Source organism: Vipera ursinii (assembly GCF_947247035.1).
Source record: "Vipera ursinii genome assembly, chromosome: Z".
In the NCBI taxonomy this organism is placed as follows: domain Eukaryota; kingdom Metazoa; phylum Chordata; class Lepidosauria; order Squamata; family Viperidae; genus Vipera; species Vipera ursinii.
The window spans coordinates 83,406,765-83,432,862 of record NC_139517.1 but is presented as its reverse complement, the minus strand read 5'-3'; the positions used below and the strand labels follow the sequence as shown (position 1 = coordinate 83,432,862).

General features: G+C 37.5%; 1 protein-coding gene across 1 annotated transcript in view; it reads right to left on the bottom strand.

Annotated features, from left to right (window-relative positions):
- Positions 1-23,681, bottom strand: part of THRB (thyroid hormone receptor beta) — a 224,619-nt gene extending 200,938 nt beyond the window's left edge. Inside the window, exon 1 of the mRNA XM_083376160.1 lies at positions 23,644-23,681. The gene's annotated coding sequence lies outside the window, so the exon portion shown is untranslated. The remainder of the gene's footprint in view (positions 1-23,643) is intronic.
- Between the last annotated feature and the right edge of the window lie 2,417 nt (positions 23,682-26,098).

Below are 26,098 nucleotides of genomic sequence, written 5' to 3'. Positions count from 1 at the left end.
TTTGGTCACCACGATGTAAAAAAGATGTTGAGACTCTAGAAAGAGTACAGAGAAGAGCAACAAAGATGATTGGGGGACTGGAGGCTAAAACATATAAGGAATGATTGCTGGAATTGGGTATGTGTAGCTTAATGAAGAGAAGGGCCAGGGGAGACATGATAGCAGTGTTCCAATATCTGAGGGGCTGCCAGTAAGAAGAGGGAGTCAAGCTATCCAGGCAGGACAAGAAGCAACGGATTAACCAAAGTGAGAAGCAACCTAGAACTAAGGAGAAACTTCCTGATAGTTAGAACAATTCATCATTGGAACAACCTGCCTCCAGAAGCTGTGAGTGCTCCAACACTGGAAGTTTTTAAGAAGAGACTAGACAGCCATTTGTCTGAAATTGTATAGTATTTCCTGCGTGAGCAGGGAGTTGGAATAGATGACCTCCAAGGTCCCTTCCAACATTATTATTATTGTTGTTGTTGTTATATGATATCATATATCATATCTGTAAACTCAATACAGTATATATAATTATAAATCCATGCTTGCTATGAAGTGTTTAACAGAATGAATTTTTTAGAATGTACTGTATACAAGTTTGAAACAATCTCTTTTAATTTCTCAATATATAGTGCAACATGTTATCCATACAATGTTATTTTTCTATTACAATTCTTATCCTTGGCCGTAATAACAACTAGAATCCTTAACTATTATCACAACTGATATTTGCTAATAGTTTTTATTACTATGACTACTATTCAAAAAGAATGTAAAATATTGTTTTCTTCTGTTCACTCTCTTTACCATCAATTCAGATAATTCCTCCTAGAGAAGAAATAAGGAATGTATATAAAAATGTATGAGAAAAATGGAGAAGGATTTCAAAATATTTGACTTATCTGTTCTGTGATATACACAGATTCTAGATGGATGTATGCATTGCCATAATCAGTCCTGTTATTAATGCAGAAAATTACACCCTCTAGAAGGGTGTACAAATGTAATACTGAGGAATGCACTACGCATAATCAGTCTGGTTACTACTGGTTACTTCAGAGTGCAGATCAGAGCATACACTTATATTTTTAAAATTAAAATGTATTTTAAAAAATCTGTGTTACAAACACAGCATAACATTTGTCATCAATGACATCATTGGCTTTAATAGTGGAAAAGAGGAGAGAGGAGGGGAAAATTCTTTCTGCTTCCTTCATTATGTATGCATAGAATGCAAACTCAGAAAAATTACAGCCAACAATCTAATTTCCACTGAAAAGTATGTGGTTTAACTCAGCCTCACTGATAACTATTTAAAAACATTCTCACTCTCCACTTCCATTCAGCTTTCCCATCTTCTGTCTTTCATCATTATTCTAGAAGCCACACTTGTATTTAAACTTTGGGAGTGGTTTCTCCGGAGCAAATACTATTTCCATTTAATTATTTATATAAAGTTTTATATAATTTCATGCTTGTGCAATGATTGCATAACATTCAGAGTATTACTGTGTCTGATAAAATTAGTGTAATAAGAGCATACATTAGTATAATTTTGATCGTTTTCTTGATCCCAACATGAAAAAAACCTGTAATTTCAAATCCCTAGATGTAGTTCTAGGAGTTTTTCCAGGTTTTGCCAGCAAATTATTATGTTTATCATGACAGAAAGCAAACATGGTGAAACATATGATAAACAAATATTTTATCTGGATGGAATCAACTTAATTTAAATTACATGTATTTTAAATTTAGCCTTTGCATTCATCTTACTTCATCATGACCTCCTTCCATTTTTGGAAAATAATTATGCTATACTTGGTCATGTGAAGGGCAAGAATACTGAAAAATTGTGTTACCTGCTCACTATCAGAACAAATGGGAAGAGGTTGTAACTAGGCAACTACTAGAATAGAATAGAGCTGGAAGGGACCCTGGACGTCTTCCAGTCCAGCCCCTGCCCAAGCAGGAGGACCTACACCATCTCAGACAAGTGATTGTCTAGCCTCTTCCCAAAAATCTCCAGTGATGGAGCACCCACTGTCAGGAAATCTTTCCTCAATTCCAGGTTGCCTCCCTCCCCGATCAGCCTCCAACCATTGCTTCTTGTTCTGCCCTCTGGTGCCTCGATGAATAATGTGACACCCTCTTCTTGATGGCAGCCCCTAAATACTGGAACACTGCCATCATGTTTCCCCTATTTCTTCCCTTCTTCAGACTAGCCAAACCCAAGTCCTGAAGCCGTTCCTCGTGTGTTCCAGTCTCCAGATGTTTAATCATCTTAGTTGCTCTTCTCTGAATTTTTTCCAAACTGTCAACATCTTTTTTGTGATATGGTAACCAAAATTGGCTGCAGTATTCCAGGTCTGGTCTTTTTAGGGTTTTATAAAGCGGTACTAATACTTCACGTGATCTTGATTCTATGCCACTATTTATACAACCCAGGATTCTATTAGCTTTTTTGTCACTTGCTGCACAATGTTGGCTCATAGTGAAGTGATCGTCCACTAGGACTCCAAGGTCCCTCTCACAGTTGCTGTTTTTAAGCCAGGTCTCACCCAATCTGTAATTGTTCCTTTGATTTTTCCTGCCTAAACGTAAAACTTTGCTTTTTTCCACACTGAAATTCATTTTGTTCTCATTATTCTAGTTTATCTAGATTTTTTTGGATCCTGAGTTTGTCTTCTGGGGTGTTGGCTACTCCTGCCAATTTGGTTTCATCTGCAAATTTGATGAGTTCCCCTTCAATTCCCTCATCTAAGTCATTGATGAAGATATTGAAGAGTACTGGGCCTAAGACAGAACCCTGTGGTACCAAGTGATGGGATTCAGCCAGTTTGCATCGGTTCAGTAGAACCGGTAGCTAAATTCTGCTGCATTCGGAGAACTGGCTGGCTTCCAGAAGTCCAGTCTAGGCCTTGGGGGCCTCCCAGGCCTAGAACAACCTGCCCGAAGTGCATGGATGCCACTTCCAGAAATCTGTTCTAGGTTTCGAAGGCCTCTCAGGCCTGCATCGAATAAGAGAACCAGTTGTTCAGGTATTTGAATTCCACCACTGGTGGTATCCCACTGCTTACTTCTATGCATGTGGATGTAGTGCCATTGAGGACTACTCATTGAGTACGGTTTGCCAGCCAGGTACAGCTCCATCTGGTGGTGATGTTGTCTATTTCTAGCTTACCAAGGAGTAGGTTGTTGTCTACTTTATCAAATGCATTACTGAAATCTAAGTATACTATGTCCACACCATTTCTCTGATCTACTAGTTTGGTCACTTTATCAAAGAATGAAATAAGATTGGTTTGGCATGATCTGTTTTTAACAACCCCCATGCTGGCTACTAGTTATAACTTTGTTTGCTTCTAGTTGTTCGCAGATCTGTTTTTTGATTATCTTTTCTAGGATCTTCCCATGTTTTGATGTTAAACTGATCGGTCTGTAGTTTCCTGGGTCTGTTTTTTCCCCTTTCTTGAAGATGGGAATCACATCAGCCATTTCCCAACCCTCAGGTACTTCCCCAGTGCTCCAGGATTTATGAAAGAGGTGGTGCAATGGTTCTGAGATAACATCAGCCAGCTTCTTCATAACTATGGGATTTAATCTGTCAGGTCCGGTGATTTACCGTATATTCATCAAGGTCAGATAGGTGTTCTCTTACCATTTTCTTGCTTATTTTAATTTTTGTTTCTAGTTTGTATTTTGCAGTGTTTTTGGGGTTTGTTGGGCTATAATTTCTTTTTGTGTGAAGATTGATGCAAAGTATGAGTTAAGCAGCTCTGCTTCCTCTGTTTCCTGTTATTTTCTTGTTATTTTCTCTCTTTAGTGGACCTACAGTTTCCTTAACTTTTTTCTTGTTGTTAATATGTTGGAAGAATCTTTTTTTATTATTGTTGATTTCTGTTGCAGATCTTTTTTCATTCTGGGTCTTTGCTTTCCTGACTTCATCTTTGCATGTTCTGGCTGTTTGCTGATAATCAGCCTTGGTTATGTGCCCCTCTTTCCATTTTTTTGTATTTGTCCTTTTTGTCTTTCAGTTTACTAAAGGGACCAGTGATCATCTGAACTTAAAGCAATGATGTTTTCTCCGAACAAATGATTTATTTACTGTTAATAATGGTCCTACTGCCTTCCACAAAACTAAGAAATAGCAAAAGTGCTTGCAACACTTTTGTCAAAATGGGATGTCAAAATCCTTTTTTCAGAACATAACTGATCTTCTAAAGGAGTTTTATTAATAATTGATAGCAAACTGGCAACAGGCTATTAGTACATGCTTCAGCAATCTTCTTAAATGTTTAAATTAGGTCAAAGTGTCCTATAAAGAAACTCTAGGAAAACGCAAGCACTGAATCTTTCTTTAAACAGAAATCACTGAGAAGCACAGAAGACAAGTGGCGCACCTATCTGTGATATGACAAAGTTAAGGTTAATATATATTTTAAAAATAATTTTCTTAGGTGAGTTATATTGAAGATTTGGAACAAGTATAATTAAGCAAGATTGTCTCCAAATTCTTTTATGGTTGTTTTTTAAGAAGAGAAAGAAAGGATAGTTACACAAACATGGTCGACCTATGCTGATTTATCCTAACTTTCTTGAAGGCTAAATTAAAAACAAGTGAAGAATGAAAAACAAAAGGTTTACTTATGTGCAGTAGACAGGAAGATTTAAATTTGACAAGAAGAACTATGATTTCGTAAATGAGAGAAATGACTGAACTGGATTAGTGTAATAATGATGAACATATCACTAAAACGTATAAATGAATACGGAAAGTGAATATGTTAAAAACTGGATGATGGAACAGACAACATTTTGGATACAATATAATGCTTGATCAATGTGTAGTAAAAGACTGAACTTTAAATTGAATTATAATTTGAATTTTTATAACCTCTGGAATCTAATACAAGATGTATAAGAACATGTGAAAGATATGTTAGAAATGCAACCAATATGAAATGCAATCAAAGATGTATAAGAACTGTCAAATATGTTAGAAATGCAATCAAACATATGTTAAAAATGCAATCAATAATCTCTTTGCTGGATGTGTAAGAAAGTTATGTACTTTAATTCACAGAATTCTAATAATAAATGTAAAATTGAAACCAAACATTTCCTTTTAGGCTTTATGGATAAATAGTTTAAAGACAACATGGGACTTTATTTCTATATATAATGACAGCAGTGAGATTTCTGTGTGCACAGAGATGGAAATATTTATAAATTCCTACAATGGAATAATAAATGGTATAGTTATTAGAACTGGCTGAAGTAATAATACTAACTGTTAAAGAAAGATTAATTAAAGAAGTCTTTTTCTAGCTTTGTTTCTACTGAGAAAACCCTTTTTGACTCTGCTTGAAACAGTAAGAAACAAAACTTTAATTGTGGGATTTCACTGTTTATGATTATAGAAATATTGTGTATTATTGTCAATTTTAGAGTACAAAGTTAATGTATTTTATGTTGTATTTGTTCCAAAAGAAATTGGAAAGATTTTTTTTTTACTTTTTCCTAATTTTGCTCTTTTTCTGATCCTTTTAAAATTCTTTTTTGTTTCCTTATATTTCATGTTTTGTTGAAACTTAATAAAGTTTTATGAGAAAAAAGAAGCACAGAAAAAAGTAATTACTCATACTGACATTAACTGGAATAAGAAGAATCTTAACTGAATTTGACATTTACTATAGGAAAACATATTTAAGAATAACTATTCCAAAACCAAAGAAATAATTTTTGCCACGACATAAATGGGCCCTGGATGGTAAGGATAGAACAAGTAAGGTCATTTACATATTTGGGTATCCTGTTTAGTGAAGTGTTACCATGGAAAACACATATCGCATCAATAAGAACAACAAACATGAGATCAATGATGACCATTTCTTCCATCTTTTACTCAAGAAGGAGGACAGTTAGTATTGCAGCACTGAAGCTCTTCCAGGGGAAAACAATATCACAGTTAGCATATGGGGTTCCAATTCGGGACCCCATATACCATATACCCAGTTTCAGTAAAGTAGAAGAATTAAAAGTTCCAGCAATATTGAAATTATAAGTGGGCACACCATCATTAAATATATGGGTAAAGAAAACAGTAATTTTATGTTATAGGAAAATAGCATTTAAGCCTGATAATATTTGGCAAAACAATGCTTTAACAAACAACCTAATGAGAACAGATGGCTGGATCTGTATCTAAAACTACTCTCTCAACTCTTTATAGATCATGAACTACTGTGTGACATAAATTATCATACATTATTTTTAAAAGATTTTAGACAAGCTTGAGAACAGATATGTAAGTTTAAGTTAGTTAAGTAGTTTGATTTTTTTTAAAGAAGCACAAGGAATGTTACATTATTTAGAATTGTTCACACCCCATTGCTTCAGACAAGCCTTTACAGAACTTTACTTCCATACAATGCCAACAGTTTATGGGATGAAAGATACAAAGGAATACCATCTGCTCTCCATTTATGCATCTGTAATAATAACGTACAGGTAGATGATTTGATCCATTACTTACCAGGAAGCCAGAACTAGATTTATTACATCTCTGCTGATCCAACTAAATCAATCTAATTCAGAAGAATAAAAAGCTATTTTTTGCCGTAGGATGAAGATTAACATGTAATAAAACAAGTTGCATTATTTGCAATGACTGCAAGGAAGATACGAAAACACTCCCTGACAAATATTGTTAATAATAGAGGAAATATATTGAACTGATGTGATTGCTGTAATTTTATATGTATTTTACTAAAGGTTCTGGTTGCAAATAAATACTTAGTAGTAGTGTAGTAGTAGTGTTAGCCTTTGTAGAAATTTTAGCTTATCTGCAAAAGAAATAGGCAATTCAGGGAGTATCAGAGTTCACTAAAAATGGACATTTCTTTATTTAAAGAAAACAATATGCAATTTTACTAAGTTTTTATGACATCCTTAGGAAACACTGAAAAATATTTGTGATCGCAACCATTATTCAGCAGCACTGATTAGTTTTGTATGAATTAAACAGTTATGGAAAATTATTAATTACTACTGAAATATTTTGTTTTGCAATCTTGAGCTCCCATTCATGTGTCTGCAAAAAGTAACACACTTTTTCTAGAGTCCCTAAAATTAGGATATATGTATGCAACCTTGATCATATGCAGCATGCAGTATCTATACACTGCAATCTGATGATTTTGAGATAAACTCTGGTTTTGCTGGCTCAGGTAAATAAGACCAAGCATATAAAAATATGGAAGAATGCCATAAATGGTTGCCATGTCATGTATTACCTGTGGGCTACACATTGCGTAAGCCTATTTCAAGTAATAGCTTTCTCAACTTATCTTGGGCAAACAGCCAACAGCATTTTACCATAGATAAACAACAATTTCATTAACTAAAAGCATAATGCAATCATACAAAAAGAAAATTTATGCTGTGGTTGAGACAAAAATGTCTGACTATGGAAGTTCAGTTCTCTTTCCAAATTTCCTGATGTCTGTGAAAATTCAAAGCAAATCTTGGACAGTCTGTACTTTCAAACAAAAAAGGACTATTTTTATTCATAGTCATACATTAATACCTCACATAAAAGCATATTGGTATGAAAAACAATGTTTTCCTGCAAATTACCCTTCCAATCGCAAAGTGTTAGTGATCTATTTTATTACATTGGTTGCACAATTAGTAATGAATTGGAAATCGGGGACTAACAAACAAACTGAGAAGTTCTCCCTATTTGAAATAATTACAGTGATGACAAAATTATACTTTATAGGAGTCAGCTATTTAGATACACATTAGGAAGCTGTAATAAAGATGGTCCCCAACAAAAAAATTGAACAGAAAAATTCTTAGGAACTCACTCTAAATCCAATACCCATGTTTGGAGATTACTAAGCTTCTTTGAGACCAGTTCTGCAATTCTCCTCCAACAAATGTGTACAAAAGGCACAGAGGTATATATGTGCTTTCTGTGCACTGGAAAAAGGTCACACTATCAAAAAAACAAATTTATGTTATTTTTTTCTAAAGGAGTTTTAAAAATAGGTTACAATTTGCCGATACTATTAGAAGTAAAACATATTGGAAGAGTGTATACTACCTTCTTTTTACTGATCAATTTGCACTTTTTACTGATCAATTGGCACACATTAGCACGTAGTTAAGCAAAACTGCAATACACTCAAGTAAGGATTTCTCTTAGTCCTTAATTTCTTGATGAGTCTGAGTATTCCATACAGAAATTAATAAGATTAATTTATGTTTTTGGAGTTCTTTGGATGTAGCATTAATTACTGTATATACAATGAACTGATATTTATGGGCACTATTAAGTTGTCAAAATCAAATACAAATGGTTTTTTTTGGCACTTTCAAAAGTGCTGACAAGTAACTTCAGATATTTAGTCTGAAAATACCTACATGTATAATATATTTCAGATGATTAAACCTCAGATGTATATTTACATATATGGGCTTCACCTAAATGAATATTGGAGAAAAATAATATTTTTCAATTAAAAGTTTTGGTACTGATATTATCTGAACTATTTCATTGTACATATTCTGTATATATCTTTTTTAATTTAGATGAATTAAAAATTTCTCCTAGTTTTTCAGCTATAAAAATACAATTGAAAATTTAGAACAATGATATTAAATTTCCAGATTTAAATTTAAGCCACAATGCTCATATTCTTTCTTAAATCAAGAAATGACAGAGTTAGCCTATTGGAAATTTGTTCTCCTGGACCTGGATAGTCTTAGATTCAGCATATTTAACACCTCCACCAGTTGGAAAGTGGAAAATATGGTTTTCCTATCTTAGTTACTAAGGAGGCATATGGAATAGTGCCCTAATTTCAGTTTTATCCTGATGATAATGATTAACTAACATTATAAGGTATTAAATCTCTTACACTTGTATGTTGAAGAAAGCAAAAAGTACACATTTCAAAAAGGTATTTTGTTCTAGAATTAGGAACAAAATATAGAATCCTGGAAACTGAGGGAATTTGCAGCCTTCATTTATTAGCAAATTGATTGAGATAGAGTCTCTGAACATTTTGAATCTTTTCGTCTTGGGCTTTTTTGCAGCTGGCACAAAGCTGTCATTCACAAAATATGCTACTAACAATCCTGCTCCTATCTGGTAGTATTGGCATATCTAAGTACCGTATATCAATATCTAAGGTTTGGCATGGTGGATGATTGGGTCAAGCAGATATAGCAGAGTCCAGATTTTTCACCTCATACAAACAGATTAAAAGTTGTTTATTGTCTTCCAACATCCATTTATAGCTCGACTTCTCCTAATATAGGAAAAAAATGATACAAAGTTGTGAAGATGACCCAAAGCACAAGGATAGCACCTTTATGAGCATATTTGCAAAGACACAAACTTTCAGATAAATATGTCCTACAGATGGCAGTTGACCTAGGGACAACCTTATAGTCACAACAAAGTGAGAATTAAGATATATATATAAAAAAGAAGAAACCCTCACACTTATGAGGACTTTATTGTAGGCCATCCAGAAGATGCTGTACTCCATAAATGGTTGAGGTGTAGCCTGCTGCTTTGAAGAAGCTTCTAGCAAAATAATGGGCTTATGTTTGAGCAATATATGCTTTTCTCTATATTTTAAATTGCCAAGAGCTGTTAGGAGACAGGTATGTATAAATTGAATAGATAATATTAAAGCTTTAAATTAAGTAATAGATAAAATAGATAAATTATAGTTTAAATAAACTAATAAAAATAAACATATTTCATTGATTATACTCTTTAGGAATAGTTATTGCTCCTGATTCCTAAAAGAATCTCTTAATTCAGATATCCAGTACTGCCAAGATAGTTTATTAATCCTCTTGATACTTTACCAACCACAATCCATCTATAATCTCTCAAATGTGCACATTCATATTTGAAAATAATAAGGAAATTATGTTTGCAATGTGCAGTATATATCTAAAATAAATTAAAAGGATTAGATAATGGATAGATTTTGTTGCTGTTGTTTAAGGGATTGAAATATAAGTACCCCATGTTTAAAAAGTATACAACAGAAATCTTCAATTATGTATCTTTTCAAATCTAGATTTAGGTTTTAGAATCCCCTTAAGTACTACAGGATTTTGTATTTGTTCCAATACAAAAAGCCTACAATAAGTATTTATACATGATTGTTAATAATGCTAAAATTATTCAAAATTTATGAAGAGGAAAGGAATATGAAATTAGAGTGCCCAGCTAATGAGTATTAGTTGAATTTTATATGTGGAACATAAATGCATAAAATTCATGGGTTCAACTTTTTTTTGGAAAAAAAAGTTCTTAAAAGGCAACTGTAGACAACATAGAAAATTGCCTTGAAGGATAGGAAGAACCCTCATTTCCAAAGCAATAATCAGATAAGCGGGGCTTGAGTCTGTCCAAGAAAATGTCTCAGACAAGTCTCTCCCTGCTTTACAAGACGATAAAATGGAGTGGGAAGAGCACATTCAGACCTGCAATATTCTATTAGTATAGTTCTTAAAATACAAATAATGCTGACTTATAAGGCATTAGTTTTCTACTTTGGTCTATCTTATTGGGTTAACATCAACCTTAACTTTTTATAATGTGGTCACATGTTACAGTGGCTTTATTTTGCATAAAAAGTCATTTGCATATTTGCTTCTGAAAAGCTAATTGCTTTCTGTAGAGGTTCATATTTTTATGAAAGTTATAACAATAGTTTAGAAATTAACAGAACAAGAACTGTAACTCTTAGGATTCAACTCTTATGATTCAGCTGCTGTAATTCTTTAGATCTGAAAAAGCTTGCTATGAACAATGATTGATAGATACTTAATCTCCATCAATGGTATGGTGGCCTGAAGAATTTATGTCCCTTCTAGTGTTTTATTACCATAATGATTGGACATTTGTACTGCATATAAAGTTTTATATATTGTGGTTAAATGACTAACTTCTGCAAAGAGGATGAGGAACCATTAAGATGGGTTGCCCTAGACATCTGAGAGATCCAGCAAGCTTCCTGAAAGCACTGGGTATTTTCTCACCAATCTGGAGGTGATTTGAAAGCTTCCTAATCTCTAGAACATGGAAGCATTCAGGGCACTGAACAGAATCACCCACAAAGCTTTTTCTACTCCCTAATCTCATGCAACTCCCTGGTTTAATGAGGGTTCCAGAAAATGAAGAAGGCAAAACACATCTAGAATGACACTGACATAAAGAAACAAATAGGACACAAGTAAGAACCAGGTAGCAAAGAAAACTTGCTTTACACCCTTACTGTGTCAGTAAAGTATCAGCCAATTCCACTGCTCAATGTCCCAGATCCTTTTGGAGAATGATATCTCAGAAGAGCCAGTCAAAGTAAATTGTGATTGCCTAGCTAACCATTTCATAAATAAAATTAGTCACTTTGCGTTGGAAGCAAAATAGACAAAAGTATTAAGAATTCAAATTTTTCGGATAATATATGATATCTCATCTCTAGGATTCTAAGGCAATTGACAGTGTCCTATGCAAAATCTGAGCTCCACCACTTGTAAATCAGATGTCTGACATATTTGGCTAATCAAAACACTCAAGAAGAGAACAATAGCTGGATCCAGAATATAATCAATGTCTCCTTGAGAGAAGGGAGATGTCAGAAGCCCTTAAAGAGGCACTGATTTGCCCAAGATGCTGAATACAAAACTAGACAACTGCCATCCTTTCTCCAACCCTTCTTTTTAAATGTTTTCACTTTTAAGAGAAAGGAGTTGGAGAAGCTTTGGAAGTAAATTCTTGGCAATCTGGGGTTAGGATTGGATATGGAACAGTAACCATATAGTGCTTTTGGATGAGATGTGATTAGGCTGGATGGTAGATTTATTAGCAGCATTCTATATTGCCAAGCACAATATCCTTCTGGACTATCTCTGAAGTTTGGAGCTGGTAGAATACTGTCACCATCTTTCTATTCCTCCCTGAGCATATGGATTCAGATAGTAATTACTGGGGGAGAGAGAGTGGATATACTGGTCTTTCTCCCATCCTGTTTAATATCTATATGAATTCCTGAGAATAATTCACACAAGAATATAAAACAAAATTGAGGAGCGTCTCGGTAACACACAATTTGGTTTCAGAAACAATCTTGGTACATGAGATGCACTATTCAGCATTTAAGTTCTTGTACAGTGTTGTAGAGAAGTCAATCACAGTGTTTACATGTGCTTCATTGATTTTGAAAAAGCATTTGATAAAATAAGACACAGCAAACTATTAGAAATCCTGAAACAAGGGGGACTAGATGACAAAGACATTCAAATCTTAAAGAATCTATATTGGCATCAGGTAGCAAATGTGAGACTAGGCCAAAAATACTCAGTTGATGCAGAAATATGAAGAGGGATCAGACAGGGATGCATGCTGTCTCCACTGTTGTTCAATATCTACTCTGAGTCAATCTTCAACAAGCCACTGGAGAACATCGATGCTGGCATCAAAGTAAATGGTGTTCGGATCAACAACTTAAGATATGCATGCTGATGATACAGTTCTGCTTGCCAATAAGCATGAAGACCTTCAGTTCCTCATCAACAATCACAGAAATATCTCAAAAATATGGCTTGAAGTTTAACACCTCAAAAACCAAAATCATGGTCGTCAGCAAACAACCCATTAATTTACTACCAATAAATTTGGAAGGAATACCATTAGAAAAAGTTGAAAGGATCACGCACCTCAGTTCTAATTTCCATGAAAGATGCGACATGACCACTGAAGTAAAGACAAAGATAGAGAAAGTTCGAGCAGCATTCTTCAAAATGAAAAAGGTCTTCTGCAGTCACAACATAAGCCTAAGATTGAAAATCAGGCTTGTCAGATGTTATATTTTTTTCTATCCTGCTCTATGGCATAGAGAGTTGGTCCCTGACAGAAGGCCACCTGAAGAGACTAAAAGCATTTGAAATGTGGATTTACAGGCGGCTGTTACATATAAGCTGGGTTGACAAGATCAGAAATGAGGAAGTGATAAGCCATCTGGGAAAGTCAAGGGAAATAATCAAAACAATTTAAAAAAGTTAAGACATGTGATGTGACACCCAGAAAAATACGACATACTCCATTTAATCCTCCAGGGAAAGATTGAAGGCAAACGAGGTCCAGGCAGAAGAAAATCATGGCTTCAAAATCTAAGGGACTGGTTTGGATAAAACTCAGCAGCACTTTTTCTTGTGGCTGCTGACAAAAATAGGATCGCCAACATGATTGCCAACGTTTGATAATGGACATGGCACAAGAAGAAGAGATGAATTCTATATAATATCTATATGAAGAGGTTTCTTGACAGTTGGGATGAATATCAATGTACAGATACTGAATTATACACCTGTAGTCCAGACTTCTGATATGTAATGGAAATTATGACCCATTGTTTGGAGACTGTCAGAATATGAATAGGCCAAAATAAGATCAGACTCATTCCATTAAAATGAAGTAATTCTTGATTTATAGGACATATGATCTAGCTCAGGGGTCGGCAACCTAAAAAAGAAAAAGAGCCACTGGGAACCGGTTCCATCACAAATTAAAAAAAGAGGGAGCCGCGTGCGTGTGTCCATGCACGCGCATGCGCAAAAAGTTTTTTTGCGCATGCGCGGACGCACGCGGCTGCCATTTTTAAAAAAATGAGATGGAACCGGTTCCCGGTTGCCCGATGGCGACGGCCCGTCTGCAAAGCTGCCGCTTTCGGCAGCTTTGCAGACGGGCCGTGGCAGCTTCCGCAAAGAGCGGCGCCCCTGCCCATTCCGAGAGGTGCGCGCGCACCTCTCCGAACGACCGGAGGTGCGCGCGCACCTCCCCAAACCTTTGGGGAGGTGCGCGCGTACCTCCGTGCGAAGGGGCAGCGGTGCCGCTCTTTCAGGAAGCCCGCCGCGGCCCGTCTGTGAAGCTGCCGAAAGCGGCAGCTTAGCAAACGGGCCGCGGCAGCTTCCGCAAAGAGCGGCGCCCCTGCCCATTCCGAGAGGTGCGCGCGCACCTCTCCGAACGACCGGAGTTGCGCGCGCACCTCCCCAAACCTTTGGGGAGGTGCGCGCGTACCTCCGTGCGAAGGGGCAGCAGCGCCGCTCTTTCAGGAAGCTGCCGAAAGCGAAGGGGCAGCGGCGCCGCTCTTTCAGGAAGCTGCCGAAAGCGGCAGCTTCCTGAAAGAGCGGCACCGCTGCCCGTTCTCCGAACGACCGGAGTTGCGCACGCACCTCCCCAAACCTTTGGGGAGGTGCGCGCGTACCTCCGTGCGAAGGGGCAGCAGCGCCGCTCTTTCAGGAAGCTGCCGAAAGCGAAGGGGCAGCGGCGCCGCTCTTTCAGGAAGCTGCCGAAAGCGGCAGCTTCCTGAAAGAGCGGCACCGCTGCCCGTTCGCGCGGAGGTACGCGCGCACCTCCCCAAAGGTTTGGGGAGGTGCGCGCGCACCTCCGGTCGTTCGGAGAGGTGCGCGCGCACCTCTCGGAATGGGCAGGGGCGCCGCTCTTTGCGGAAGCTGCCGCGGCCCGTCTGCTAAGCTGCCGCTTTCGGCAGCTTCACAGACGGGCCGAGGCGGGCTTCCTGAAAGAGCGGCACCGCTGCCCATTCGCGCGGAGGTACGCGCGCACCTCTCCAAAGGTTTGGGGAGGTGCGCGCGCACCTCCGCCCATTCGGGGAGGTGCGCGTGCACCTCTCCAAACGGGCGGTGCCACTCTCCATTTGGAGAGGTGCGCGCGCACCACTGCCCGTTGGAAGAGGTGCGCGCGCACCGGGCGGCTGGGAGCGACCGGAGTTGCGCGCGCACCTCCCCAAACCTTTGGGGAGGTGCGCGCGTACCTCCGTGCGAAGGGGCAGCAGCGCCGCTCTTTCAGGAAGCTGCCGAAAGCGAAGGGGCAGCGGCGCCGCTCTTTCAGGAAGCTGCCGAAAGCGGCAGCTTCCTGAAAGAGCGGCACCGCTGCCCGTTCTCCGAACGACCGGAGTTGCGCACGCACCTCCCCAAACCTTTGGGGAGGTGCGCGCGTACCTCCGTGCGAAGGGGCAGCAGCGCCGCTCTTTCAGGAAGCTGCCGAAAGCGAAGGGGCAGCGGCGCCGCTCTTTCAGGAAGCTGCCGAAAGCGGCAGCTTCCTGAAAGAGCGGCACCGCTGCCCGTTCGCGCGGAGGTACGCGCGCACCTCCCCAAAGGTTTGGGGAGGTGCGCGCGCACCTCCGGTCGTTCGGAGAGGTGCGCGCGCACCTCTCGGAATGGGCAGGGGCGCCGCTCTTTGCGGAAGCTGCCGCGGCCCGTCTGCTAAGCTGCCGCTTTCGGCAGCTTCACAGACGGGCCGAGGCGGGCTTCCTGAAAGAGCGGCACCGCTGCCCATTCGCGCGGAGGTACGCGCGCACCTCTCCAAAGGTTTGGGGAGGTGCGCGCGCACCTCCGCCCATTCGGGGAGGTGCGCGTGCACCTCTCCAAACGGGCGGTGCCACTCTCCATTTGGAGAGGTGCGCGCGCACCACTGCCCGTTGGAAGAGGTGCGCGCGCACCGGGCGGCTGGGAGCCGCAAGAGACGGCTCAAAGAGCCGCATGCGGCTCTGGAGCCGCAGGTTGCCGACCTGTGATCTAGCTTTACATTGTTTTTGATTATTGGTAGTCTTATTTTTTCCCAGAGAAAAATTCACAATAAAGAAGTCCTCTTGGGCTCAAACTCCTACTTAAAGAATAGGCTGAGCTTTTGCACAACTCTTGTGTACCAGTTGCCATTTTACCTGGAATAGGATGAGGTTAAAATGATTGCTCATATCTACCTCTCAATTGTGGTAGCTTTCTCTGAGTGGGACGACCCAGAAACACAACAACATGCACGAATAGTCAGTTCAAGTACTGCCATGTTGCACTTCTGCTATGGGAGCTATTACGAACAGGTCACTAAGCACAAGTCAAGATGCTCCTCAAAATCTTGTATGAATTAGGTGGATCTTAGGAACCACCATTCCGACAGCTTCAGCCCATCCTACTCAAACAACCAGAAAACATTTGTTAATAGCTCCCATTTAACAGCAGTTGTGGCAGGAAGAGACTTGGTATTCCCTATAGGAAGTCCCATTTATTGAATTATCTTGCCTCAGAATGATTCCCTCCTGCAAGCCTTCCAGAAGATGATGAAACATGTTTTTTTCCAGAAGGCCTTCAGGTGTTTACCAATGCATTACAACTTTTAAATTCAACTTTCTACTTTTAACATAAATTAAATAAAAAATTATTTGGATTACTATTTTAATTAATATTGATGTGTACACATTTATGTATAATTTTTATGTACTGCCTGAAGTTCTAGTTTCAGGCAATATCAAATTATTTCTAATTTAATTTTTCATTTTTTCCTGTTTTCAAGTAAACTGATATAACTATTAATAAGTTTATGGTAAAGCAGAACACAAATACATGTTTATTAGCAAATATATGGAAGTTGAAATTTAGAATAATATATTAAGCCAAAATAAATACTATTTTAAATTATGACATCTAATTAAATTAATTGCCTATAAAACAAGGCATCTATTTCTAAAGCTCATATTCCATGTTTAATTTTTTTTTACTATTTCTAACAAAGTACTTCATTACTGAAGCACATAACAGAAGAACACAGGAGAGACACACAATCATGGATTACAGAAACTTGGCTCAGCAAGCAAAAATCTATATATGTTTACTCTACAGTAAATACAAGTCCTAAATTAGTAAGGATGATTAGTGCTATTCCCTTTCTTAATCCTTCAAATGCCTATTATTTACAAAAGAGTTTCTGTTTATACAGAAATTCACCAGTCAACTGCAGATCCTGATTTTTGAGACTTCTAATTCATATTCGCAATCATCATGCAGAGGGAAAGCTCACACTCACAACCATGTTAAACTCCTGCCTTGTTTCAGCTACTTGCTTTCATTATTTGGCCTTGTTTTCAACAAATTTTCTTCCATTAGCATATTATCCCTTCCCTACTTCATTCCTATTCATGTGACATGTAATTATTTATGTTGAGTTTTAACACTCTTCTATTTTATAGCAGGATATTTCACGTCTGCGATTACTTAATCAATAACATTTACGGTACATTGAGGGTTTTTTTTGTTGTTGTTATTTTCTATCAAGTCAATGTCAATGCTTAACAACCTCATATTCTCCAGTATGATCTGTCCTCAACCTGATTTTCATGAAGTCTAAGATTTGTGGGCTGGCTAATTTCTTTTAAAATCCTGTAAATATGGGACAAAAATATTTTAAACTATTATACTATTTATTATTAATGTTTCTAACTATTATACTATTTATTATTAATGTTTCTATCCTATCTTTCAAACAGAATTATCAGAGATGCTAATTTAATACAGTATTGTCTGCAACATTACACAAAAGCATCTAGGTTAAATCCCACTGAAATCAACATAATATATTTTACTGTGTGTATTTTATTGCGTCTCTGTAGAAAGATAAGTATTGAAAGAGACAATGCCAAGCTACGGTTTTTAAGACTTCTACATGCTTCTAACTTGCCAACAGTGCGGGAGGGACGGGAGAAGTTTGAATCCACAGGTGTCCTTATCAGTGTGAGAGCCAGAGCTGTTGAAGAGTTGTTTTGGCAAACTAAAGTTTCTTCTCATAATAATTACTGAACAATGTATTGGACAATGTGACCTGAACCTGTCAGAGAGGAGAAGGAAAGTTCCATTGTTTTAATTAACTGCTTCCTGCCATTTCCTCAGAGCTAGCTTTCCTTTAACCCTGCCAGTTTGTATTTACTCAATAAAGTATACATTAGATAATGCAATGGCTCTGGTGTTTTGCTTTGGTTGGGCTTTTCAGCCAGATGTTGACAGACCATACATTAGTAATATTTGGCATAAAACATAAAAAAGATACAAGAAAGAACTGCTTTTTAGTATCTGCTTGGAATCCTTGGCTTGTTATTAGGGAATATGAGGAGATCTACAGGAAAGTATAATTCAGTTGAATATAAATTGGTTTTATTTTCAGATGACATTATAAAATCATGGTATTACTTCAATATTTATGAAAATAAAAGACGCTTTTAGTAAAATAACAGGATATTTTATACAAAGATACTTCAAGCCATGATTGCACTTGCTTTTCAAGCAGGAACCGGGATTCTAGGAGGACCCCAGATTATACACCAAAAGTGTTTAGGGTAGGGCAAACCCTTCCTGGACTATTGATGATAAACTTCCAAATACAGAAGGAGACACATACAGATAGTTAATTCATCTTATAAATAAAATATTTTCAGAAAACTACATTCTTTATTTCTATGAGTTTCTTCAATTCTGAGAATTTCTTTATAGAAAATGCATCTATTGTTGAAGGAAAAATCACTTTTCAAATCTAGATCGATATCAACATCCTTACTTATTGTAAAATATTAAATACTGGAAACCAACAATTGTATATTTTCTGATTTGGGCATCTTTGGAATATACATACTGTATTCATATAAATTTTGGTTGGATGAATAGTATTAGGAACAAAATACCCTAAAACTGTGACTGGAAACAATTGTCAGAAAGTTATGGAATACAATGCCTAATAAAATAATATTTAATCCCCTTTTCCATGCTAAGTTGATTTTATGGTGAAATCCAATTTTAAAAATTGGTAAAATATAGTGATGTGGAAAAATTGAATGGAAGTGATGCTATTGACTGTGGGCCAACTGATGCGTCACCAGGAAACCGTGCCCACCCTATTCCCAGCAATAGAGAAAAAGCTCTGATACGTCACACAATGTCATGTGACATCGTGAGTTTGACATGTCTGATCTATTAGATGCAAACCCTTGGCAATATTTACAGCTACAACATTTTTAACAACTTTTGTTTTCAACCTCAGAGACACCTGAGATTCTAGAATAACTTGTTAAGTCCCTGAACACTAAAAAAAATCTATTAATTTTTATCGATCTTTAAGATCTATAAATCAATATAATATATGAATATTAAGATATGAGTTGGATAAAACATTAGAGATTTATCTATGCCTAGAGATAATTCTAAAAGCATCTGTGGATTTTAACTATGATTTATAAACCAAAAGTAATATTTAGAATGTATTGTATTACGTTACATCTGAATAGAAAAGATTTGTCTATAGAAGCATTTGTTGGAGATGTAATCAGGATAATACTTCTTTAAAACACATTTTTACAATGTCTTATTAAATGTTGAGAGAAAATAATGGATTACAGTATATGAATGCATAATAAAAATTAAAAAATTTAGAGGATAACATTTTCTTGCATTATATACTATTACATGGAATTTGAGAACTGGAAAATGTAAATGTAAAGAGCCTTGGTGGAGCAGTGGGTTAATGGCTCCTTAAGTAACACCAGCTGCCTGCAATTAGTGCAGGTTCGAGTCCCACCAAGCTCAAGGTTTACTCAGCCTTCCATCCTTCTGAGGTAGGTAAAATGAGGACCCAGATTGTTGGGGGCAATTAAGCTGACTTTGTAATAATGCCGCTTGGGGGTGTGTGAAAGCCCTAATAAGCAGGCAGATACATAGAATGAAGGCTACTGCTAAGCTTGCAAGCCGCCCTGAGTCTTCGGAGAAGGGCGGGATATAAATGGAATAAAAAAAATGGATTTTCCATGCCCTTACTATGCCCAAAAGACTGGTATTGCAACATAAGAAAGATAAATGTATGACCCCAGTCATTGAAGACACTTGCCACCTATGAGCAGTTTCCCTAGACATAGACTTTGTATAGAAAGTATAATGACATATGTAATTTATTTTTACAAGTTATAGTAGATTTAGGGTGAATGATAGTTATATGAATGTATTTGGGATTAGATAGGTATATATACAATTCTAACTGTTAAAACAATATAACATTTTAAGGTTTTTTTCTTTTTTCTGTTGTATTTTTTCACTTTTTAAAAACTCTTTTTATCCATTTTTAAAGAATGTATCTGTACTATAAATATTTTTGGTTTTCATTCTTGCTATTTTAAAACAAAATAAATCAAAGAATATTACATTTAAAAGAATAACTGTGACATTATAATTACAAAAAAAATATAATTATTGCAGAAGTTTTCATCTCTTATTTCACACTGCTAGTATATAGGGTCTATGGCTCTCTATTAATTACACATTATTTTCTGTACCAACCTAGAATTAAACAAGCAATAGTTATATTAAAAACTCACTGGAGTAAATAAATGGAAAAATGAATTCTTGACATTGCTATACGTCATTAGCAAAATCACAGCCAATGTCAGCAGTTTATTTAGAAAATTCCTGTGGTGGAGGGATATGATTTAACTATGTGGAAGCATAGGAAATTAAACCATGTCCTGAACATATTAAAGATATTAAAATCTACTATTGGGGAGGATGTACATCTTTGCCTTTAATACATTAATGCATAAATTATGAAGAACTGATGGTCTCGTTTGCCATGACCAACTCTAGGGAGAGAAGTGTTATCAAGAATAGAGAATAAAATGGCCGATATTGATTCCAGCTATTAACAGCCTAGAAATATGATGAATGAATGAATGAAATTAGTTTTTAATTGAAAAAGATCGGTGGTCTTGAAATGCAATAAATAAATAAGTCAATCAATCAATCAATGGAACACATTTTAGCAACCAGTGGGACATTTAGCAAGGTCTGACACATTTTTCTTTTTGGCTTCTTTATAACTTTCTTGTAAATTTAAATGATAGAGACTAGATACTCCTCGGCTGATGGGACATACTCCTCCTTTGGAAGAAGGTAAAAATACTGCTAAGCTTGTAAGCCGCCCTGAGTCTTCGGAGAAGGGCGGGATATAAATGGAATTAAAATAAAATAAATAAATAAAATAAAAATAGGCTATAGAGAAGAAACTGCTGGTGGAAGATGAATACAGTATTTAATTTAATTTAATTTAATTTATTAATATTTCTATACCGCCCTTCTCCCGAAGGACTCAGGGCGGTGTACAGGGCAAGAATAAAACACAGAGTTACAAAAATTAAAAGGTAATTAAATACATGCCCATAAAAACAGTTGGTACATTAATAAAAACCCCAATAAAATGATAGTAAAAAAAAACACCCACCAATCCCCCCTCAGGCCAGGCTGGCTTGTTCGAACAGGTATGTGTTCAGATCGCGGCGAAAGGAGCGAAGATCGGGCGCCGTCCGGAGCTCAACCGGTAAATGGTTCCATAGCTCCGGGGCGCCCACAGAGAAAGATCTCCCCCTGGGGGCCACCAATCTACATTCTCTGACCGGTGGCACCCTGAGGAGTCCCTCTCTGTGGGAACGCACAGGGCGAAGGGAAGTTGACGCCGGCAGCAGGTGTTCCCTAAGGTACTCCGGACCCCTGCCATGTAGGGCTTTAAACACCATTACTAGTACCTTGAATCTCACCCGGAAGACAACTGGCAACCAATGCAGCTCACGGAGCAGAGGTGTGACATGGGAGTATCGGGAAACTCCCAACACAACTCTCGCGGCTGCATTCTGTGCCAGTTGGAGCTTCCGGGTGGTCCTCAAGGGCAGCCCCATGTAGAGAGCGTATGGAAGCAGAACAGATTTTGAGAGAACTCTAAAGTCACAGATTCTTCATTACTCTATTTTTTATCCATTGACATAAATTTTCTATATGTATTTAAAAAAACCCTAAGAGTCTGAAAATAACACAGTATTTTACTTTCAAGATTTGCTTTAGAGTTGGAATTAAGATTATTTCTCAACAAAAATAGTATTTTATTTTCATATATTACTTATTCAAGACAAAGGTCTTGTTTTCAAAACAATATTTTATTTCGAAGATTTAGTTAAGAGCAGAAATAATTCTTTTTTATCCATACAGAACTGTCAAAACTTCTCAAGTCAAGAAAATTTTTTCTTCAGAACAATATTTATTTTCAAAATCTACTTTAGAGATCACCCAAGACTTTTCTTCATATAGGGCAGTAATGTATTCTCAAAGAACACCTTCATTGCTTAAACATTTTAAACATTTTAAATTTTTTATCCAGAAATCCAAATAAAAACTTTATGGAACTACATCTAAAAAAGAAAGTATATATGCCTGTGACTTCATAAATTCCCACAGTGGGATTCAAAGTAGAACACGGCTTATATGTAATAAAAAAACAAGACAATGGTGGAATATCAATTTTTTTAAAAAAAATCATCAAAGCACTTGATGAAGAACGAGCACTTGATTCTAACCCACACACTTAATGACAAGTGAATCAATGGACAGACCAGTATTTCTTTTCTCATTTTTTTAACTAAAGCATAATTTGCCAGTGTCAGTAAACTGGAAGGTGGAAATAACTGGCAGGGAAGTAACTAAAAATATATTTAAACAAAACCAAGTGTGTTAAAAACAGACCAGAGATTCCATTCAAAAACAATTATCACAAACATTTGATGAATAGGTATACCAGGATAAAAAAATCTTCCGCACATTATATTATGGGCCACCTTACAAGAATTTCAGTAGATTCCTATTTATCAGCTTAACAAGTTTGCAGATAGTAAGCAAATTTATGCTGACAATCTTCAGACATTCATGGCTTAACATACCATGTGAAAAGGATCAAACAGGTTTTATCCAATAAACCATCAGTAGTATATGTAAAGCCTGACTGAAATACTTCTGTAAAGGGGCAAGACCATTTTATTTGATGAAAAAGGTAAAATATTAATACTGCCTATAAATATTTCCATGAGGGAAATAAGATCCACAAAACAACAGTGCAATTTCTAAGGAAATTAGCTGAGAATGAGTGCATTTTACACTCGGTCCACCAAACTGACTGCACTGGATCAGTCAGCTCCAATACTGGCTTGTATTTACCATTAAGGACCCTAGCGCGACAGGATAGGATGGAACTGATCAAGTGGTTGTTTGATTGATTGCTGTCGCCAGGGAGATTATTGTTTTTACTCTTGGTAATACTAGGTTTTTATTTTTTGTAAGCCGCCCAGTCACTGAATTCTCCAAATAAATATATAAATAAGTAAATTGGCAAGTTGAAAAACCAGCCCTGAAGCACGACAAACGATTTCTATATTGTTGCCAGTAAAAAAAAGACACGACTGTGAAGTCATGAGGGGTAAGCTGCCTCACTGTTTATATATGCCAAGTTGTTTCATTTTATGCCTTCAACAGTCTTGATTTTTATTTTAATGAACAAACACACTCCCACACCGCCTTTTATGCCCGCCGCAACGGAAGGCTCTTAGGGACCCACGTGCAAAAGATGGGGCGGGGAAGTCGCCCTCCCCGCTTCCCTCAAGAAATGGTCCTGCGTCTTCCCGCAAATCCTTCAGATCGGACAATTAACTCCTACACAGCCTATGTTTAATTTAAACGCCAATGCTATCCATCCGCTGGCCTTCTCCGTTTCCGTTTTGTGAAGCTTCCTCCTTTTGCTTCCCCCCTCCCACATCCAGTGTGGCCAACTATCTTTTCCTTTTCCGCTCGAGTTGTTCTTTTCCGCTTGTTTGTTCTCCAAAATCGGAGTAAACCTCCCCCTCTGTACAGAAAGAAAGAAGGACGGGAAGGGAAGGTACCGACGGCTCCTAAAACAGGAGATGGCCGAGGAGCAGGACTCACCTGCCGAACGCGGGCTTAGAGGCCAAGAGAGACGCCAAGGAGACACTCCAGGGCTTCCCACGGCGACGAGCGGCCTGTGTCCTGAACTAACCCGGCTGAGTAGGAGGGAGGGAAGCGCGGGAGGCCGGGAACAGCCAGTGAGTGACAGAAAGGAGCAGGACGCCCGGTTCTTGGGCAGAGAACAGCGCGAGAGCTCTTTGCAATTCCGCCGATTTGTGTTACGCATCTTTCCGCGTCTGTTTTCGCACACCCCTCGAATGAATGCTGAAATGCCGACGTAGAGGTCTTACGATGTGTAGGATATCGTGCAGCCAACCTAATTCCTCAGTCGTTTACATCTTTATTTTTTTTTAAAAAAAGTTCATGGCTGGAGCAGTTTGCAACCTAAATATTTAAAGTTAGTAACAAATTTGCCGATCTTCCTTTTGGTGAATGGAGAGTGCTTCCATACTGTGTTTTGTTTTTATTTTTTATTTTAACGGATACATGACAAATGCAGTGTCCCAGTTTTGGTAATAGTCAGAACAACAGTCTCTTCTCCCATCCCCCATCTTAGAGAGCTCCAACATTTGGTTTGATATAATTAAGAATCTGCTCATCAAACAATTTATGATGTAATACGTTTGAGGAACTGCCCCAAGCTTTTTTGTTCTTTGCACTACAGTGTATTTTGACTAATACAGTCATATTGTCTTCCTGAAAGCTATTTCCCAATGCAGCAGTGCTTGATTCTGCTGGATTAAGTTATTCCTGTCTATCCACTATTGAAGGCATAGAGACCCAGTCAGAAAAAACTGGCAACCTTACAAGCAATGTGCCACACTCCTAGCCAGCCAGGAAGGATACAGCTATCAAACAGTAAACAAACAGACATCTTTTTCCACATTCAGTCATGCACAATCTGAAGTATATGCATCCTAAGAAAAGTAAAGGATGAAAAAAGAAATATATAAAGTGATGAAAAAACCCAGCAATTGATGCAAAACCCAGAAGGTGATTAAAAGTTTTTGGATAGAATTCATTCAAAACATTTCAATATATTTTAAAAAGAAATCTACCTCTTTCAGGCCTTCAGCTCTAGGACAAGAAGAAATATGCTGATTTCTCCTCTTTGCGATACATGTTTTTGCTAACTTCAGTGCCTTCTGATGAAGGTGAACTCCCACAGCAGAAAGTGGATAAATTTCCTTTGCAACTGTTCCTCCATGGTTCTCAATCTGGGCAATAGCTACTTGGATAGAAAAAGGCATCTCACTGCAAACATCCAGCTTTACCAGGAAAGATAACAGATTAAGTGGAGCTAGCATGCTACTTCTTGCTCTCCTATTCTCATGTGTTCATTAAACCTTAAAGCAAAAGGCCTGAACAGAACTATATTCTTATTGGGCAACAATTCATGCATTCCTTTAAATTACTTGTCCCAACTCTTTGTCATATTAAGAATCAGGCAATTTTATCACATTTTCTTTCTATATAAAATCTTTTCTTTCTGTCTGTCTGTCTGTCTGTCTGTGAGTAAAATTCACAGTTGTACTCAACTGGAGTACAAAGTACAAAAAAACTGAAAGCAAACTAGGTAGTTATTACTTGGCTGGTTACAAAAGTGACACTGTTGTATATAAACTTTACTTATTAGGAAAGTGTTTTTTAAATAGTATATATCTTGCATTTTCAGTGAGAGCACAGGTTTATTTGTTGGGTGGGTTCTTCTTTAATATTATCTATCCCAGTGTTTTTTCAAAGTTCCTCTCAGGGTCCATGAAATCATTTTTGAAACTAGGAAGGGGTTCTGAGAGAAAAAAGTTTAAGAGCACTGATCTGTCCCAACAAGAACCACTGAAACATTTCAGGCTGAGAAACTGATTGGTCCAAAATCACCCAGTGGGCTTCCAAGTCCAAGTCACTATATTACCACACTTTCCACATATAATATACAAAAATACAAAAGTAATTGAGGGCCAATTAAGGGGGTTGGAAAATATTGAGAGAGGACGTAGTCCACAGCAGCAAAGTATTGACTAGGTGATCCCGGGCCAGTCTCCCTCACACTGTTATATAAAATTGTTTCTTGCAAGGCTGCTAGTTGCTATTCTTCACACCACTGAGAAAGAAAGAAATTTAAAATGCAATGAATAATCATTCTGAGCCATTCAGGGATGTTCTTACTTAATTGGTTGATTTATTGCACTTATGCTTATTTGCTCCTGATTAAATCATAGGGGGAACATTTTCATTATCAGCAAAATAAAATCATGTTAAAATATTCTCTATATTATAATCTGTAAGTTGGCAGTTCTAATTTATTTATCCCGTCTTTCTACCAAAGAATCTCAAGAATTTCAAGGTAGAAAGCAGCAAAAATACAATCAAAACAATTTTAAAACAAGCATATAATATGTCATCAACTTTGGGATGGGTTAGTGCCCCAGTTGTGCCATTTCTGGGGTCAGCAGAT